The sequence below is a fragment of the Dreissena polymorpha genome, chromosome 7, assembly GCF_020536995.1.
Source record: "Dreissena polymorpha isolate Duluth1 chromosome 7, UMN_Dpol_1.0, whole genome shotgun sequence".
Classification (NCBI taxonomy): Eukaryota; Metazoa; Mollusca; class Bivalvia; order Myida; family Dreissenidae; genus Dreissena; species Dreissena polymorpha.
In genome coordinates, this window is record NC_068361.1 from 18858472 (window position 1) to 18875651 (window position 17180).

Here is a 17180-nt window from a genome sequence, read left to right on the forward strand (position 1 = left end):
CAGAGATTTTCACTCATTCTTTTAGGTTATTTGACATTAACTTCTTCATTTCTACACCGATATACTTCAAATTGATACTGAACATCTCTTATGACAATACGGTCAATCTCAACTATGCATGGCCCCATTACCAACCCTGTGGCGCCCACATAGACCACGCCCACCCAAATTTTTGTTTCAACATAATTTCTTCATTTATTCACAATTTGACTTCAAATTAATACTGAATATCTCTGATGACAACATGGTCTATCTCGACCATCCATGTCCACATTACACACCCCGGGGCCCCATCGACATAGGCTTTGCCCACCCAAAATTGCCTTTTAATGTAACGTCTATGCGGCTTGGGGATACGCGTCGGCCTCTGCCGTGCCACTTCTAGTTACATTTAGCATACAAACAAATTATAAAATAAATATATTAATTACAATATACAAAATATTGTTTTACCGAAGTGATATACTGATACACATTGTAAATGCATGCACTAAATATGCTGCAACAATAACCTGCCGTGATCGGGAAAAAAACACACACAAAACAGATCCATATTGTTATTGAATTCCCTTAATATCTCACATACGTATGCTCTAAACACAAACTTGATGCACTGCACATCAAAATTATAAGCTTCATGTAAATCCTTTACATTCTTTACACAAAGACAATACCACCATTCAGCAAAGAGTCATAATTCCCACACAACTGATAAAATGTGTTGCTTTAACCGTGCATTTATTTTCAACTACTTTTACACGTATTCGAAGTTATATTTAAATGTTTACACTACTATGGCAGTTATATTTATCACAAAAAGATTCACTAAATGACGATAAGTATGTAAATCCTGAATACAGAGTTGTCATCCTTGTTCTTTGCACTTTGTAAATAAACCGTCTATCAAGTTATTGTTTCATGTAAATCCTTTCAAAACTTCATCTGAAATATAAGAAAACATACTATACACCCATTGAACAAAGGACAAGAACTCCAAAAAACGTGTCCTTCGGACAGTTTCCTCTCACTATCAAGTACGTATCATCTATCAATGTAAACCGTTTTATTTCACATTTTGGAAAATTGAAAAAACAGAATTACCATTTTTTATTCATTAATGCTTTCTTCTTTTATACTTTAGCTATTAACTCCAAACTTTTGAATTTATCAATTTCAATCATTTAATGCCAAACTTCAATACGAGCCAAGATCTGGCAATACTAAGGAAATTATGCTCTTTGTAATACTATGTAATTTTGGGAAATAACAATGTGAACCCGGAAGTAAGAGTTGTGTCAAATGAACTATGTACTTTCCCGTTACGCCCTCTATCATTTCATGAAGTTTCATTTTAATCCGTTTAAAGCTTCCGATTTATACTCCGGACAAGATTTTGGACGAAATTACGTACGGAACGACGGACGGAAAGACGGATGGACCGAATGACGGAAAGACGATGCGATTACTGTATTCCTCCTTCCGGAGACATACACATCAACTGCATCATTAAATGGACATTTTCACGTTTCTGTACATTGACAACGTACAAAAAATGTTCCAGATTTGCAAACTTTCGTTGAAGTTTTTATATTTGCGAGGAAACAGTAAAACTGACATTTACCATGATCTTAAATATCCATTATATGCATCTGTTGACGTTTTAAAGAAAAATGTGCAAATTTAAAATCACTCTGTCATCTGTGCCGATTATGAACGTACATATTATCAATATGAAGTAAAGCGAATGAAATCGAAAACAACAGACTCAAGAAACCAAAACGATTTATCAGAGGGGGTAATCACTTGATAGTCAATATGGCGATGTCCATGCCGAGACACTTTTTTTTGCCGGTTTATACCCTTTATTAATTTTGCGTCATTGTAAAATGACGCTCACTTTCCAGCCATATCAGTAAAAAATGTGATAAGCGTTTATTTCGTATTAAAATTTGCTTTAGCTCTCGACTTTACTCCTCTCAAATTTTCTTAAATGACCTTTAATTAGGTCATCCCGCTAAGAAATTCATCAGCGAGTAAAGTCGAGATAAAGAGCGAATATCAACGCTAGTAAATTTCTTGCTAAAATGGCTGGATAATAAGCGGCATTTCAACGATAAATCCAAGTAATAAAGGGTATAAAACGTCGACAAATACGTGCCTCGTCATGATCGTCGCCATCTTTACTATCACGTGATTACCCCATCTGTATATGCCTGTGCAACAAAAATCAATAAGCGATGCAAGGCAACTGCTACCAAAACAACTGCACGTTTACTCGTTTAATTGGTTTGAACTATTTTGTTTATATGGTGTTTTTTGTATGATACTTTTTGTACTGTCACATGATAAACGGTTTTGAAAACGTTGTTCATGTAACTTGTTTGTATCTAGCACTCTTGATTACCGAAATTATTTGTAAAGCACTTGTAATATGTAGTGCGATCATGTTACTCTTGATAGCACATTAATTATGGGGCATACGCGCAATTTTTGACGATGCTGTAACAGCATCGTATAAGGTATGATAACCATCAAAAAAATCTTCACAATGGCGACCTATGTAAAAGACCGAGCCAGTCTGATTGAGATAACTCGATTTTTCTAATCGAAATACCTCGACCTGGTTGATTTTCAATGATAACATTCTCCTAGCAGAGTTGTCGTTCGTGTTTCAACATTCAACAATGGCCGCCCCCATGAGAGTCTCGAGTCAAAACTTTCTTACTGCATAAATCGGCTTGTTTCGCTATTTAGAAGCTGCCATTTATGATATATGAATGATTTATTCACTTAATCTATGCTAATGACAACAATGGATGGAATTCGAAGGATATTTTCGATGTGAATGGATCACTTTCTACAACAATGGCTTCGCCCATGAGAGACTTGATAACACTCGTGTCAAAACTTTCTTACAGCTTAAATCGGCTTGTTTCGCTATTTAGTAATGCCATAATAAATGGAATTCGTAGGATATATTCAATGTGAATGAAGCACTTTCTAAACTCTCGACAGCTTCACAAGGCAAAACTGGCATACTGATGATACTGGTATTGTTAGTTACAATTTAAGTCACAATTGCTTTATAAATTTTGTTCGAGCATTTTGCGACTTATTGAATGGCTATGATACCCAATATCAACATGTAATGGGATTTGCATATCACCAAGCTGTCCTGAAATACAACATTGATTACAAACTCTTTACACAAATTACTGGTTTGTATGAATTCTTTCTTCTTTCTATTTAAGTAGTTGATATCATTATAGTCCAAAATAATTAGACGTAATTTACCGTGAAGTACATGTATATTGACCTCATATTTATAGGAGTAGATATTATGTAGTCCGCAGCAGGGCTCGAACCAGTGGCCACCTTAGTTTGGAGTAAAAACGCATTAGCCTGCTCGACTATTCTGCCAAGTATAAATGGTTGACGTATTTTATACCTAATATAAGCAATCTTCGTAGTTTCACACAATTAAACAACAACAACATAACTCTCCAAATTATTCAATCGTTTCGCGTTGCAACGCTTTATAATATTTAAATCGTTAAAATATGCATATTATGGCTATATTAGACCATGGTAAATGTTCAGTTATACTGTTTCCTAAAAATAACATAACTAAAACGAAAATTTGCGAATCCGATACAACTTTTTTCAATTTTTGTCAATTTACCAAAACGTGAAAAGATCCCTTTAAAGTTAAAAGAACTGTATCCCAGTAAAAGAGACATTAAGGCGATTGTGGCCAGTTTAGATCCAGTTCAGCCTGCAGTTGCTTGAAAGCTGTTTGCTTAAGAGCCGTTTTCTGACAATGACAAATAGTTTAATTGGATACTGATTAGACTGCCCTTTTCCTGTGACCTGGCTAATTAAATTCAGAAGCCTGGTAACAGTTTAACGTTAATGTTACCAATGTGTCAGACCAGGGCCTGCATTTTGAAATTTAGGACATGCAGGGTCAGATGATGTCATTTAAGATTATACATTTTTTCAAAAACATACAAATGCATACAAATATAAATAGTAAAATGCACATAGTCAGAAGGCATTTGACTTTGGCTGGTGCCTTGGAACACCAGGTGTTTCGGTTGCAATAGCTTGATGGACTCACTACTTGGATGCGTAGTTACATTATTTACAGTATATCAAACAGTATTTAGCATGAACCAATGATTTTTTCAAACATAAATAATTGATGTAAAATGCTTGACGGAATACTATTTAAGGTTTAAGAATTCATTTTCTTTTTGTTTCAAAGGATATCTTTGAAAATTATATTTTGTTGATGAATTGTTTGGCAACAAGGGGTAACGAATTTTAAAAAATGTGATTAATTTTCTGACAAAAAACTGGTACCATGAGTAGCATGAAACAATAATTTTTTTAAACATTTGTAATCGATGAAAAATGATTGCAAAAATAATGTCTAGGGTCTAATAAAGCATTTTTATTTTATTTAAATAAGTTACTCTGAAAATTTTATTTTTCATAAATTTTTTTTGCAACAAGGGGTTATGAAATTTTAACAAGAGCACCGCCTTGCGGGTGCAAAACGCTCATCTGTTTTCTTTTTAAAGGTGAAGGGACTCTCAATTTAAATCACAAAGGAGGGAAAGGTGTGGTGAAGAGGGTTGTATAGTGTGGGGGTGTGGACATTTATTACATTATCTTCCAAAAATGCGAAAACAAAATGCAAACAAAAATCGGGGGGGGGGGGTGGAGGGGATTCTTGGGTGCGATGGTTGGACGGTAATTCAAAAATAAAATAATAAAAATAAATATTTGTGTTTTTAACCGTTTCAAAAAAAAATGGGGGGGGTTGGGGTAGGGGGGTATAATAGTGTGAGGGTGTGGTGGTCATTTGTGAGATGATCTTAAAAAAAATAGGGGAGGATGGGTGGGTGGGGATTCTTGGGTGCGATGGTTGGACGGTATTTCAAAAATAAAATAATAAAAATAAATATTTGTGTTTTATAACCGTTTCCAAAAAATGGGGGGATGGGTGGGGGGTATAGTGTTCTGGTGTGGTGTCATTTGTGGGATGATCTTTAGATCTGAAAAAAATAGGGGGGTATTCGGGGGGAGGGGGTAGGGGGCACGGGGGATGGTTTAGGTGGAGTCTTTTGTGGTATGTCAGGTAAGAATAGTTTTGTCAAAGTATCAATCAAATCTAATCATAAATAAGGAAGTTATGGCAATTTTAGCAAAATTTAATAATTTAACATTGAGAGTCAAGGTCATTCAAAGGTCAAGGTAAAATTCAACTTGCCAGGTACAGTAACCTCATGATAGCATGAAAGTATTTGAAGTTTGAAAGCAATAACCTTGATACTTTAGAAGTAAAGTGGATCGAAACACAAAATTTTACCATATATTCAAAGTTACTAAGTCAAAAAAGGGCCATAATTCCGTAAAAATGACAACCAGAGTTATGCAACTTGTCCGTTTACTGTCCCCTTATGATAGTTTGCGAGTGTTCCAAGTATGAAAGCAATATCTATGATACTTTAGGGGTAAAGTGGACCAAAACACACAATTTACCCAATTTTCAATTTTCTAAGTATAAAGGGCCCATAATTCCGTCTAAATGCCACTCAGATTTACATAACTTTGCCATCACAGTCCCCTTATGATAGGTAATAAGTGTTGCAAGTATAAAAGCAATAGCTTTGATGCTGTAGGAATTAAGTGGACCTAAACACAAAATTTTACACAATTTTCAATTTTCTAAGTATAAAAAGGGCACATAATTCTGTCAAAATGCACGCCAGAGTAATCTAACTTTGCCTGACCAGTCCCCTCATGATAAGAAGTAAGTGTACCAAGTTTGAATGCAATAGCATTGATACTTTCTGAGAAAAGTGGACCTAAACACAAAACTTAACCGGACGCCAACGCCGACGCCGACGCCAAGGTGATGACAAAAGCTCTTTTTTTTTCAAAAAATAGATGAGCTAAAAATGTTACTGGATTTTTAGACCAAAACTGGTACTATGATAATACTATGATGCACTTCGCCAAAACATTTATAATTATATTGTTTATTCTTGAAAATGTATTTCCCCTATTCACTAAAAATAACACTTTTGATCAGAAAATTCATATATAATGATGTTTACTTTTATTTTCAAGAATAATAATGCCTCTTTTAAGTTGTATTCAGCCACAAGTTCGTGTCAGCCACTTAAGCGTTATATGTTGCCTTTCTTTTACTAAATGCAAAATAATTCTACACTTTGAGACATTCATAAAATATGTTTTGTCTTTACAACACCGACAGGCTAATAAATTTATATATCAAGTACTTCCATACTAACAGGACCATTCTAGGTGGGCAACCTAGCAACCTTGATTTGTTCATATCTTCCTATCAATCTGTTATATGTTTTATAAATCATTTGTTCGGAGAACATTTTATGTTTGTTATAACTTTTAAATAATTCAATGTTCAAAGTGAAATTGTTATTAACCGATTAACCAACATACTGATTGAAAGGGAATATTTTATTAATTATTTGCATTTTATCTTACATGAGAAATATTTGCCTAAATGTTTTTCAAACTATGGAGAAATCTTTACACAATTAATAATTGACGACGTTTATCAAAAAAACAAACATTTATAAAATGGAAGTTTAAAGATAAAAATTAATAATGCAAGTGTTATCAGATATTCGTAATAATTTCAAATATAATTGAGTGTCTGAGCAATGTGGATGAATGAATACATCGGATAAAACGAACACTTGTATACACTTGAATTATGATTTATTTTTCAATAGTTTATGCACTTAAGTTTAGCCTTAATGCGTTTTTATAAGAATTTATAGACAGTGTCCCTCCCCAAAATCAAGGAATTATAACTTGTTATTCATTTGTGTAATGGTATACAATAATTTTGTGGTTGAATATTTAAGAAAAACGAAACTTGTCAGTGATGAAATTTTCCATATGGTTATGGAAATTACCGATCGTCAGTTTCCGAAAAATAATACGTCACGGTTTCCAAAAATATGATGGTTGTGCCCAAAGATTTTGGTTTTAATGAGCATTACTGGTTTATATTTTCATTTTTTTTATTTTTTTTATTAAATAAGAAAACTTTATTTACCTCGTCAATAGGTATGTGTAGGTCGAGGCCATCCTACTCCATACCTTACAAACATTATGCGTTAGTAGCAATTAAATACAGCCTGTGTTAGTATACAACTAAATGATTTGCACGTTTATAAACGTTTATAATATATTGGTTTATAATTTAATAATTTCGATTCTCATTTGATTAATTGGTAATTTCAAGGCCGATAACCTTGACATATGCAAGATTCTCTCATTTTGCATATGTCTGTCGATACATCTGTACAATCGGTAATTTCCGTAACCACTCGTTAAATTGTAGCAGACACAAGTTTAATAAAATAAATATGTTTTACAATAATATTCTACCTCTTTCTTGCTAAAAACTAATGCATGAATGATTTAAAAGTAATATTCCATCGTTTTCAGCCAGAAACACTGTCTATGACCGCGAAAACAAAACATAACAAACTTTTTGATTTACGATATTTACTTTATAAATAGCTTGCATGCGACATGGCATTGCATGTTCCGAAAGATAAATATCTCGACTTTATTTATTGGATGATTTCGGACTGTTCCATCCAATCAGAAAATAGTTTTTAAACGTAATTTAGACCTATGTTTAGCGAGATAATTAAATACCACTTTTTATACACTGCCAAATTGTGACATAACAAGTTGCTTCCCTTGTTGGTTCATGCTACTGTATTATTATGCCCCCCTTCGAAGAAGAGAGGGTATATTGTTTTGCACATGTCGGTCCGTATGTCTGTCCACAAGATGGCTTCTGTATGATAACTCTAGAATGCTTATGCCTAGGATCATGAAACTTCATAGGTACATTGATCATGACTTGCAGATGACCCATATTGATTTTGAGGTCACTAGGTGAAAGAGAAAGGTCACGGTGACCCGAAATAGTAAAATGGTTTCCTGATGATAACTCAAGAATGCTTATGCCTAGGATCACGAAACTCTATGAGTACATTGATCATGACTCTCAGATTACCACTAGTGATTTTGAGGTCACTAGGTCAAAGGTCAAGGTCATGGTGACCCGAAATAGTAAAACGGTTTCCGGATGATTACTCAAGAACGCTTATGCCTAGGATCATGAAACTTTATAGGTTCATTGATCATGACTCGCAGATAAACCCTATTGATTTTCAGGTCACCAGGTCAGAGGTCAAGGTCACGGTGACCCGAAATAGTAAAATGGTTTCCGGAGGATAACGCAAGAACACTTATGCCTAGGGTGATGAAACTTAATAGTTACATTGATCATGACTTGCAGATGACCCCTTATGATTTAGGTCACTAGATCAAAGGTCAAGGTCACAGTGACTCAACTTTGAAAAAAATGGTTTTCAAATGATAACTCAAGAATTATTGCGCCTATGAACATGAAACTTCTTAGGTACATTGATCATGACTCGCAGATGACCCCTATTTACTTTCAGGTCACTAGGTCAAAGGTCATGATCACGGTGACCCGAAATAGCTCAATGGTTTCCGGATGATTACTGAACGCTTATGCCTAGGATCATGAAACTTCATAGATACATTTATCATGACTCGCAGATGATCCCTATTGAATTTCAGGTCACTAGGTCAAAGGTCAAGGTCATGGTGACCCGAAATAGTAAAATGGTTTCCGGATGATATCTCGAAAACAACGTTTATGCCTAGGATCATGAAAATTCATAAATACATTGATCATGACTCGCAGATGACCCCTAATGATTTAGGTCACTAGGTCAAAGATCAAGGTCACAGTGACTCAACTTTGAAAAATGGTTTCCAAATGATAACTCAAGAATGCTTGCGCCTATGATCATGAAACTTCTTAGGTACATTGATCATGACTCGCAGATGACCCTTATTTACTTTCAGGTAACTAGGTCAAGGGTCAAGGTAACGTTGACTTGACACAGTAAAATGGTTTCCGGATAATAACACAAGAAAGCTTACGCCTAGGATCATGAAACTTCATAGGTACATTGATCATGACTCGCAGATGACCCTATTGATGTTCAGGTCATTAGGTAAAAGGTCAAGGTCACAGTGAGTCAAAACAGTTTAATGATTTCCGGATGATAACTCAAGAAAGCTTACGCCTAGGATCATGAAACTTCATAGGTACATTGATCATGACTCGCAGATGACCCCTATTGATGTTCAGGTCATAAGGTCAAAGGTCAAGGTCACAGTGACTCAAAACAGTAAAAGAGTATCCGGATGATAACTCAAAAATGCTTACGCCTAGGACCATTAAACTTCATAGGTACATTGATCATGGCTGGTATATAAACCTTATTGATTTTCAGGTCACTTGGTCGAAGGTCAAGGTCACAGTGACTCATAACAGTAAAAAGTTTTCCTGATGATAACTCGAGAATAGTAAGGCGTGGGATCATGAAACTTCATAGGTAAATTGATTATGACTGGCAGATGATCCCTGTTGATTTTCAGGTCACAAGGTCAAAGGTCAAGGTCACAGTGACAAAAAATGTATTCACATAATGGCTACCACTACAACTGACAGCCCATATGGGGGCATGCATGTTTTACAAACAGCCCTTGCTTCTCTTTTGTTGGTCAATGTTCATCTCGGTCAATTCAAGGTTAAGTTTGAAAGTAGGTCATATGTGGTCCAAACTAGATCAACAAACCAAATCACAGAAAAGGTTAGTGAACACTCCAGAGATCACATTTTCTTCCAGATCTTCATGAAAATTGGACAGAATGTTATATCGATGAAATAAAGTTTCAGTTTGAAAGTTGGTAGTTTGTCAAAAAACTAGGTCATTATGTCAAAATATAGAAAACTTCCTTTACCTTTGTACAGGTCACATTATCTTCCTGATTTTCATGAAAATTGCATACAATGTCCATCTTAATCAAATCAAAAGCTGAATTTGCAAGTTGGTCCTGGCAGGCTAAAGCTACGTTACAACTTAGTCAAATCATACACAAGTTTTTGACACTATAGAAGGAGTTTTGGGTGAGCAATACAGGGCTATCTTGTTTTAGAACAGCCTGTAGTAAGAAAGGGAAGGTATTGTATTTGTTTCAAAGTAACATTTTATTGTTATTTGAAGTAAGGCCAATATTTTATATTACAATGATTTTCTGATTTTTTTTTCTAAAAGTGTCGGGTAGGAAGACGAAAAACAAAAGATGGGTGGCCAAATATGCACTCTTTTTCAAAATGTTATGGTATGAAGTTATTTTTACTAAGCAACCACAGTGATTTTTTTCAAACATGTTGATGTGCAAAATGATCATAATCGGACTGTAGGTCTTCATGTGCAGTTTTTAAATTAGTTTAAATTTTAAAAATATCTTAACTATATATATAAATATATATATATATATGGTTGAGAAAAAAATATTATTGAGAAAAAATATTAAACACCAACGAATGAACCTTTCTAAAACACTGGATTCAAAACGGATGCAAGAACAGAAAGCAGTAATAATAGATTGGAGAAATATGCTGTTCAAACAGTGCTAATTACATATTTTATACATATGCCCTAGCGCTTTCGACTGTTCGTCTTCATCAGGGGCTTGTCAACACAGATATGGTTGTACATGCAATATTGGACATGACAGTGGAAAGTTCTAAAAATAGATAATTCAAAATTGATTGATCGTAACTCACCGATAAAAACGTGCACTCGCCTAGAGCCGTGTCCTTATTGTTACAGGCTAATTGAATGTTCGTAGTGATTTACAATAGACTCGCTCCAGACTCATTTTAGCAATGAATCACGCAGAAAACATTTGACATCAAACTTAATCAATAAGGACAATCATTTAAGGAACCTTACTACATTAATGCATAATGGCATTTACTATATTTTTATTACTCTGAGAAGTATGTTAATACATAAATAACAATAAGTACCTTCATAAGTCTTAATATTAAAAGCTTTATTTTTATATAACTAACATTTTTTCCACTTGATAAACCAGATAACCAACATAATATAATAACGTTAACAATAATGTAACAGTATGCTGCATAAATGTTTCAGAATTATTTATTAAAACATAGAATCACACAAATATATATCATCTGAAAGGAAAAATAAATCAAACATCAGAAAATAAAGCATCTCAATTCAAATTGTTAAACAGTTTATATATTTGGTCTTCATGTGCAGTTTTTAAATTAGTTTAAATTTTAAAAATATCTTAACTATATATATAAATATATATATATATATATATGGTTGAGAAAAAAATATTATTGAGAAAAAATATTAAACACCAACGAATGAATCTTTCTAAAACACTGGATTCAAAACGGATGCAAGAACAGAAAGCAGTAATAATAGATTGGAGAAATATGCTGTTCAAACAGTGCTAATTACATATTTTATACATATGCCCTAGCGCTTTCGACTGTTCGTCTTCATCAGGGGCTTGTCAACACAGATATGGTTGTACATGCAATATTGGACATGACAGTGGAAAGTTCTAAAAATAGATAATTCAAAATTGATTGATCGTAACTCACCGATAAAAACGTGCACTCGCCTAGAGCCGTGTCCTTATTGTTACAGGCTAATTGAATGTTCGTAGTGATTTACAATAGACTCGCTCCAGACTCATTTTAGCAATGAATCACGCAGAAAACATTTGACATCAAACTTAATCAATAAGGACAATCATTTAAGGAACCTTACTACATTAATGCATACTGGCATTTACTATATTTTTATTACTCTGAGAAGTATGTTAATACATAAATAACAATAAGTACCTTCATAAGTCTTAATATTAAAAGCTTTATTTTTATATAACTAACATTTTTTCCACTTGATAAACCAGATAACCAACATAATATAATAACGTTAACAATAATGTAACAGTATGCTGCATAAATGTTTCAGAATTATTTATTAAAACATAGAATCACACAAATATATATCATCTGAAAGGAAAAATAAATCAAACATCAGAAAATAAAGCATCTCAATTCAAATTGTTAAACAGTTTATATATTTGGTCATTTGGCCATGATATACATCATTTGTTGTTTATTATCAAATTTCACAAATTCTAAAACAACACCTTTTGTTAAAAGGGTTTCTGTTAGTTGTGGTGGTTGATTTCCAGGTTCAATTAAATGAATATTTGTTCACATTTTTTTCTTGACAGAAAGACCCAGGATAATTGCCACCATCCATTCTTGTTGTCTGAAATAACACAAAACATAGTTGTACAAACTATATACAACAAATCAACACATAAATGTCACTATCTTTATATATGTCCGATTTTTAACATATCCGAAATATAGTACATCGAATGAAGGACCTACTTTTGATTTCAGAAATAGTTGGTATCTTAATTAAAATTAATCGTTCCCAGAACATTTGAATAATGGAACTGTTAAACACAAATGCCTGTTGAAACAAGTTAACATGTGTTTTATCATGGTATTGATTAAAGAAATAGCGTCCCTAATAATCGTTATTATTATTGATCTTCGTGACAGTTTATCCCAGGATAACATAATTGATAGTTCAATGTCATAAAGGAGCTAATAATCCGATAATAAACCCAATAAACTTGACTCTTTTATTTGGACATTCATGGTTTGAAATCGTTTTAAAAACTGTTGATTTTGCGATTTTTGAACTTTAGGTACGAACCAGTTCGGAACAAAACCAAAGTTTCGTACCCATTGAAAATAACGAAAAAAGCACATATTATATGCACAAATTCGTCACTACAACTACATTAAACAACACATAAAATGTTATTCTCTTAACTATGAACGTATTTGTGCGTAAAATATGGAATGTTTAAAGTTAATAGGCGTAAATGGGTTTCGCATTTCGAGCACCTGTTAAATTAAAATCGTTCTTTTCTTATTGCTTTCATTATATTTTTTTAGCAATTTTAAAACTATCAATTTTATAAAATTGTAAAGAAATAATAAAATATTTACTTACAAATCGATTCCAATCAGGATTTTATTTGACGGTTGCATAATTATTGGGAAATTAGCAGACTTTGCTGATGAAAGCGTTGTAGCGTTTATCAACTTCTTGCACAAACAATGATGGTGTAGCTGTTGGTAAATTCCAGCACATGTACACGATGAAGGAGGTTCGCGTATTAATGTGGGAAATTAAAACTGGGTTAATTATGATGATTTATAACTCATTTGAACTTTTTCTAAAACCCGGCAAGCGTTTCGTGTTTAAAAGCCACCTTTTGGCATCCGAAAAAGAAAGATGTTAATTTTTTTTTCTTTGTTTCGTCAAAAATTGGAGTCGGCGGGTCCGAAAATCATTTTATGAAAAAAATTCTGGCCTTACTGAGCAATTATATGATGTCATAGTTTTGGTTATTTTGCTCACGTGTTGTGATGTGACAAGGTGAGCTTTTGTTATCACTCTTTGTCTGTTGTATTTTATCCAAAGTTTATTGTGAACACATAAGATATCATTTTACAATGTTTAAATTTGGGTGTCACCTCTTTGCCAGATTCTTATGAAACTAGTCACCTCTATGTTTGGTTTCATATTCTATCAAAAATTAGGGCACTAGGTCAAATATAAAAAAAGGTCTGTTAATAGTTTAGTGGTCACATTCTCTCTCTGATCCACTTGTAAATTGGTTAGAACAGTATTTTAAATGATTTCAAAGTCAAGCTTGAAAGTAGCATATTCAACATTTACGTCACAAGGTTAGTCCTAGTGATTAACAGGTCACATTCCAAAATGGGTCATGTGCTTCCAAGCATTTGATCAATAACTGAAATCATTAAAATCTGTGTTAACACTTACATTGTTTACCTGATTTTCATGGCAGTTGATCAGAATGTTCAAATTAATAAAAGTAGAAACTCGGTAACAAGGCTCAACTAGATCGGATAGACGCAAATAGTTTGTTCATACTCACGATGCCTTTTTTTTCTAGATCTTCATGAAACATTATTTAACGCCACTAGGAAACAATCAGTTTCAGATGAGCCACATTGTGCTATCAAAGCTATTTATGAATAGTATAGATTGTAACAAAACCTTGATTATCAATAAAAAATAAATGAAAAATATGGCTTTCTAAAAGTTGTAGTCTTGGATGATATATTCCTCAACTTATAATCTGCAACAATCTTTTGAGAAGAAAAACAAAATTTGACTATTATTATGCCCCAGCATACTGTGATTTGGGGCTAGCACAGGAATTCTCAATTATGTTCCTCGAAAAATAATGGGTTAGCATAGTGTTGCTGTTTTATCCAGTTGTCTGGACCATAACTCCCAAAAGAATCGTAAGTTCAAATATGAGATATTTAGGTAAATCAATTTCATTGAAGGGAGTGCAGTGTCCAAGAACGAAAACGATTGCACCACAACCATTAACTATTGACCTGCGGATGAATGACAAGCAATAAAAATTACACAATTGCGGTGATGTAGATTAACTTAAATGGATGCTTATTTATTTTATGCTTTCCGGTGATTTAGACAGATATATCAGTGAAATAAACTGGTATTTCACTGTTTTAATCAGTGAAAAATAACAGTGAAAATATCGATATTTTTCGCAGTTTTTCTGTAATCGATATTCAACCGAATCCAACAAATATCCTCTATATATCCATGCTGTTCGAAAGCATCGTCAAACCAGTACTTTCAGTACTTTGATAAGATAGTGGAACAGTTTAAGCTTGAAACAATGTTAAACCCTTTGAAAAGTATTGTAAACAGTTCAAATAATGAATCTGTAAACAATGTTATCTCTTTAAGAGTCAGCAACATAAACAAGGTAATTGAACATGTTTGATGCGATTGAAGATGTTGTAAACATTATAACTCTTCTTGTGGGAGAAGTTTACAAATAACACATAGAAATGACCTTTAATACTACTACCACTTCTACTGCTGCTACTTCTACAACTACTACTACCACTAATAGTACTACTACTTTTTCTACTTCTACCACCACCACAACCACCACCACCACCACAACCACAACCACCACCACCACCACCACCACTACCACCACCACCACCACTACCACCACTACCACCATCACCACCACCACCACCACCACCACCACCACCACCACCACCACCACCACCACCACCACCACCACTACTACTACTAATACTACTACTTCTTATATTACTACTACTTATATTACTCTTACTACTACTTCTACTACTACTACTATTACTAATACTTATATTACTCCTTCTACTTCTTCTACTACTTATTCTAATACTAGCATCACACGTTTTGTATTTGTCGGCTTTCTTGAACCATTTTAAATCCCGAAGCAGCATACACAATAATAAAATATTGCATATAAACATACTTATTCGAGTTTGATATCTTTCTCCTATGCGGAACCAACGTTTAATGCCGTGTATTCGCAACTTACTTAAACAACCTTGATCATATCCCCCGGAATAGTAAGGATCTTCACAATCTGTACACATGATACTATCGGGGGAGTCACGACACCGCTGCTGTCCAGGTATACAGTGAGCTATGTAGATATGTCTGCATGCTGAAAGTGAATATATGAAAAACAATTATTTTTAATATCGAAAACTTGTTTGAGTTCTCTTCGGTTAAGTCAAACATGCAGTATATTGAAAAAGTCAATTGATCCTGAGACGTGGATTTTCAAATAAAACAAACCTAATAAGCGATAATGTTGTTCAATACACTATAAAAACTCGATAATTTGATAAACGACAACCTAAAACTAGTTTCAGTGAAGTTTGACATAACCAACACAGTTTGTACTGTGAAGACAGATCTTTTGTCGATAGAGTCATGAAAGGATACCGATATTCAGGGGAAAGCAATATGTCCTTTAGAGGCAACAAGAGCTGCGTTTGTGAACAAAATGCGCCCGACTGCGCATTGTAGCAGTCAACAATACTCATACTTCATTTGTACGTTATGTGGGTAGACTCAAATACCAAAAAGAAGCTCAATATATGTAAGCGTTGCGTAAAAACCTTCCGGAAAACAGTTCTTATCAAGAAAAGTTTTTAGGCCCATAGCTTTGCCAAAAGGCAATGATCCCAAACGATTATTACACATCATCTGTAGGTAATGAAAATGACTCAAAACCCAAAAAAATCGGCTCAATATATGACAGCGTTCCGTAAAAAACGCCCGGAAGACGGCTAGTATACATAGAGAATAACAGGTTACTGTCGCATCATTTTGTAATATATCAGGCGATACTTACAATAATATAACGGCGAGTTTTGCCGAGCCGTTATTTTATTCGTGTCGAGCCTGATATATTACAAAACGATGGAACAGTAACCTGTTTTCCTGTTTATCATACCACATTTTCCTAAAAATCTAAAAAACAATCCATTAATATATTTGAAATGTACGGATCCCCGCTGATTTTGCTGAACCGGCTTTTACACGTTGACATACACATAGCAACCGCGTTCGAAAAGACGACACGAATGATCGCTTAATTTAAACAGCGCATAGATAAAAAAACGTTGTTTGCACTACAAATGGGAAGAGTACACTCGCTTCAATTATAAAAGTCTTGAATTGGAGAACAGGAATGGACTGACGCGACAAATTTAATCGAAGAAAACACTTCACCGAATAGTTTGCAGACGCCCTTTTAGAGATGTGTATTGAAAATGATATTTTAATGATGGCGTTCATAATGACATAAGCGTGTTTAATCGTTTGCTTGTTGAGGATTAGCAAGCAGTTATCATTTGTCTGACTTTTTGTGCAATACTTGGGGGTGCAATGACTATATCGATATTTAAGATTTATTGTCCCATTGATGACGTCATTTAACTTCTGTAGTGCGGGCTGTGATGGTTTTTTAAAGAAAATAACGTTTTTGTGATTTATGACTTTCAACTGGAATAAAATATTTGCGTTCTTGTTATGAAATTGTTTGTTTTGTTGAACCTGATTCATGTTGATAGAAATTGTTGACTTATTTCAAATTCCACGTAACTCCAAACATTGACTGATATAAGAATTTCCTGTTGACCATGATAATAAAAAATATATCAGACAACGTTATATCAGGCAGATATCAATGCGGTGGTATGA

General features: G+C 33.9%; 3 protein-coding genes and 1 long non-coding RNA gene across 9 annotated transcripts in view; 2 read left to right on the forward strand and 2 right to left on the reverse strand.

Annotated features, from left to right (window-relative positions):
• The window catches only part of LOC127837785 (uncharacterized), a 605533-nt gene that overhangs the window by 382290 nt on the left and 206063 nt on the right, over positions 1–17180 (forward strand). The window lies entirely within an intron of this gene.
• Positions 1–17180, reverse strand: part of LOC127837806 (solute carrier family 49 member 4 homolog) — a 583680-nt gene that overhangs the window by 347734 nt on the left and 218766 nt on the right. The gene's annotated exons all lie outside the window — the stretch shown is intronic.
• Positions 1–17180, forward strand: part of LOC127837799 (G-protein-signaling modulator 2-like) — a 616832-nt gene that overhangs the window by 327330 nt on the left and 272322 nt on the right. The gene's annotated exons all lie outside the window — the stretch shown is intronic.
• LOC127837831 (uncharacterized) overlaps positions 584–17180 on the reverse strand; it is a 22383-nt gene continuing 5786 nt past the window's right edge. Inside the window, exons 2-3 of the long non-coding RNA XR_008029493.1 lie at positions 15505–15633; positions 584–942 (exon numbers count right to left, since the gene is read on the reverse strand). This is a non-coding gene — a long non-coding RNA (uncharacterized LOC127837831). The remainder of the gene's footprint in view (positions 943–15504; positions 15634–17180) is intronic.